This window comes from Aulostomus chinensis, chromosome 6 (genome assembly GCF_037954235.1).
Source record: "Aulostomus chinensis isolate RoL2024-O1b breed Wild chromosome 6, RoL_Achi_v1.0, whole genome shotgun sequence".
NCBI classification, from domain to species: domain Eukaryota; kingdom Metazoa; phylum Chordata; class Actinopteri; order Syngnathiformes; family Aulostomidae; genus Aulostomus; species Aulostomus chinensis.
In genome coordinates this window covers 17940276-17944937 of record NC_141325.1, presented here as the reverse complement: position 1 = coordinate 17944937, position 4662 = coordinate 17940276, and positions in this window count along the sequence as shown.

The following is a 4662-nucleotide window of genomic DNA, read 5'->3' as shown; positions in this document are numbered from 1 at the left end:
AACACTGATCCTTTCTGCAATCCATTTAACAGTAAAAAAACAACAACAAAAAACTCATGAGAATTTTTTTTCCGCTTAAATAAAAATAATAAACTGATAAAATAATTGTTAATAAGGTAATCATTTCAGGCTGCACGGTGGTGCAGTGGTCAGCGCTGTCGCCTCACAGCAAGAAGGTTCTGTGTTCGAGTTCCAGCTCAGGCACTGGATCTCTCTGTGTGAGTCTCCATGGTCTCCCTGTTCCTGTGTGGGTTCTCTCTGGTACTCCAGCTTCCTCCCACAGTCCAAAGACATCAAGAGGGGATGAGGTTGATTGATTCTCTAAATTGACCGTAGGTGTGACTGTGAGTGTGAATGGTTGTTTGTCTCTATGCGTTGACCCTGAGATGGACTGGTGACTTGTCCAGGGTGAACCCCACCTCTCGCCCGAAAGCCGCTAGGATAGGCTCCAGCCCCCCCACGACACTTAACAGGATAAGCAGAAGAAAATGTTCAGTTCTCTTCAGTGTTCATGTTCCCATCTCGCGCTGTATTTTACAATGTGACCCAAACACACTCAATCAGTGATTCTCAAACTGTGGGACCACCAGCGGAGGAATCACCGAGATTTTTTTAAAAAGAAAAAAGTCAGAACCATGGAATACTATCCACCCATTTTCTATACTACTCATCCATTAGGGATCGCCGATCCCCCTAACCCAAGAATAAATGTTAAATTAGCAGCCAGGAAACCCTTATATCCCTAGAAATTGTCCCATATCCACTCCTATAATACATCTGTTATCAGCAACTGTAACTGATGCATTCAGCTTCATCAGCACCCAAACTTTATACACCTCCATACAGCAGAAAATAACTGGTTTAATACCCGCTTAGATGACAATAAGGATCTCCGTACCTGTGGTACAAGGGAAAAGTAGAGTTGTGTGCTTGTCACAAGAGAACAAACAACTTTAAAGCAACTTTAAAGAGAAATGACTGAGTTTCAACCTACGTGCTAATGCTAAACTTGTCTTCAATACCAAACTCGATGTAGCGAGCTCAAACCTCTACAGGACTCACACAGGATGAGGAAAAGGACATTACTTGGAGTAAGAAACAGACGTTTAGTCACATTAAAAAACACATTAAAACCAAAAGTAGTGCATTTTATCCACGTTAATGGCGGAGCATAATGACCTGGCTTGGGAGCCATGACAAACACACATGCTCGGTGTTAACAGAAAGGTGTATATGTTTTATTTCTTAAATAACATAATCAAGATAAAGATAAATTAAATTGTAAGGTATGAAAGTCAGCATCATCAGTGTTTCTGCTGATGAATGACAACTTTTGTAAGTGCTGTCATGTGAAAAACCTTAAATTTTAACCTTCAAAGTCAACCAAACTAAACCATGGTGCCAGGGAGCTACAAGCAGACATGCACTCGGGAAGTGAAGAGGACGTGGACTGACATCCATCACCTGCAGGCTGCCTTGGAGACTGGCCAGGACTAATTGACCGCTTCAGACGGCAAAACAGACAAGAGGGTCAGCACAAAAAAAACGATCATCTGGCCCTGCTTAAGCAGGAAGGCGGTCACACCATGGAGAGGAAGGTTTGAACCGTGGCCAAGGCAACCCTGTATACAATGTGCATGTACAGGACACACGCATGTACATACATAAATCCGTGGAATGCGTCGCCACACAAGCTGCCACGCACAACAATGGGGCTGAGGAAATAACCTGAGGAAAACGAGGTAAACTGTAAAACACGATTGAATTAGAACCTGAGGGCTGAAATAGACTCATCGAACTTTACTTTGTTGTAGTTCATGCAATTCAGTCAGTTCGTCGAATCGTGGTTTGCTGGTGATAATACAGATAAAATGTAAAATCTGGTGTCCTTCAAATAAGTAGTACAAGTAAAAAGAAAAATACAAATGGATGAAAAACAACAAAGCAAAGAAATATTGGGAGCATTTAACGAGACAAATTAAAGACGGACAAACGTAATTGGATTTATTGTTTTTCAAAATGTGTCCAAAATATTGATTTAACTATTTGAGTGTCAGCTTCCCCCCACCGAAACTTAATTCTTAAAAAATGAATCAGGCGTGCATCCTTCACTGAAAGGCAATTTGAATTTGATAAAATCTATATTTAAAAAATCCTATAATTATTAACGTAATCAATTGCACGTACATTATTATATCCTAAAACTCCATGTGGAAGTTTCTGAACTTTCTGGCTCAGTGGTTCCCTCAGCAGCTAGTAGTGCAGGTTTGAATCCAGCTTCTTCTCTGTGCTTGCAGAAAAAAATACATTTCTGCATCACCCCCAGAATGAGCAGAGCAGAATATTGACTCTGTTAAAGCCTACACTTCATTACTATTTCATAATCTAACATTATTGCCACATGCTACAGACGCAATTAAATCCAGTTTTATTGTAACCCTGCCTGCACTTATCACACAGAAGCAGGACCCCAGCCAAGTGTAGCTGTTATTTATCTCTGCTGCTGTAAACTTTTTTCTTATCAGTTCCACCCCCATCATTTGATCGCAGGGAATTTAATTGGGTGTCTGTGTGTTTAATCTCAATTCCCTCCCTGCCAATAAATCCACTCAGCTGACTGACTGAGCAGTGTTGAGGTTAATTCAGTCTCTGCTAAGTCAACCTCAGCACTTTGATAAGGCTCCTCGAACTCAGCTGGTAGATCAGCACATCCCTTGTGAAAAAAATAGACACAGCAAATATATTTTAGGATGTTGTCACATCAAATCTACAAGTCCTAGCATGAATGTCATAATCTGACAGGAGTTGTAGTCCACTCACACAAAACAAACACCAGAATATTCACTTTTTTACAACAGAGGCGAAAAATCTCAACTGCTTCATACACAAGTCTTTTTTAATCTTTTGGGTTTAGGATGATACCTTTTTTGTAAAGACTATATAATAAATTCTTCTCAGGCCTCTTAGTAATCTAAGTAAGGACCTGAGGAAGCGACAACAGGACACATAGTTTGCATCTTTGCATGACAACATTTGAAAACTCCTAATTACTTGTGTCCTTGTATCCTGTAAGCTTAACTCATTTTTTTCCCCACATTTCAGCTTTTTAAGTCCTACTTTGTTACAAGATACAAAAAAGACTCATCTAAAGCGAGTGAATGAAAAAAGTTGTTTTTCCATAAACCCAGCAAGGGAAAGTGGTATACTTCTACACTTGCAAGTGCTCCATTTGGCCTGTTCAGCCACTTGTTCTTTACTCCTCCACCTTCCAAATATGAACTGTAATCCGAGTAGTAGTAGTTAGCTTGTTTTGTATAAACTTGAACAACTGTGCAGATTAAACAGAATGTAGGACAACCTGCTCCAGTAATATGTAATATTACTACATAAGCATAGAAATGCAAAAAAAAACAAACAAACAACCTGATAGGAAGCATTTTTCTGGATAATACTACTTGATTTTGCTGATACTGTAGGTACTGTATATTGTATTCCTCTTTCACAGCGAAGAATGGGATGCCAGCAAGTAGCGGAGGTAACCCTTTGAGCACAATGAATGAAAAATAAAATGAAACCCTGAGATGTACAGACACACATTACTGAAGTACACAAATTGATTCTGCACAACTGGAGTCGTACAATAACATTGGCACAACCTCATCATCGGCAGTTTTTAATCTATCAGTGTCAGCATTGCTCAAGGAAGCAATGCGGTAAATTCTTTTAATGGACTTAAGAAAAATAAAAATATTTTTAATTTCAAGTATTTATATGTGTTTCCTAGTATGTACAAAATGTGAATATTATATTTTGATAGAATTTCTATATATAAATGTCAGTACATATCTGCTATTGATTAATGGCTAATACAGTACTAAAATATTGTACACTGGCAAACAAAAGAGAATCCAACCAGTTTGAGAGTATACATTGTAATCATTATTATACATTTATTTGGGGTATAAATGTCGGATGTTTATCAAAATGCTCTGCTCAAGGAAACAATGCAGAGAATCAGTGATTTGTGGCCCTTTCCAAATTTTTCAGTTATCACTATTCAAAAATTCACTATGTTTACAAGTATATTTCAGTTTGCACAAAATATGAATACAATATTCACAGATAATATCATCAGTAAATATTGGCTTTTGATTTAATAAATTGGAAAATATCGATATCGGGAAAAAAATCAAACAGCATAAATTCACTGTCTTTGTGAATGAAAGTATTTATTTTGGGTTTAAATGTTTATTGAAAATTTGTGTTTGAGTTTTGTGTCCCTTGAAAACACACATACTCAGCACAAATTTGCTATCTATCTACTGCCTATGATGCTCATGGAAGATATGAGAGGGTAATTAGTTGAAAGTAGTATAATTATAACAATTGTCATTACGTGAAACCTTCACATATCAATCACAGAAATACTGATCCAAATACTTTCATTCTGTGACTTGGCAGATGAAGCAAATTACAGTAGATCATGTTTTCCCACAAGATGAGTGAAAAACCTTGGCAGCAACAATACCAGCCTCCAGTTTCCTCCCCCACGGATTGGAAAAAGTAGCAGCAGCATCTTGGGAGGAGTGTGTGTGTGTGTGTGTGTGTGGGTAGGGGTGGGTGGTAGGGGTGACCTTATAGCCTCCAGCCTGGCATCAGCCT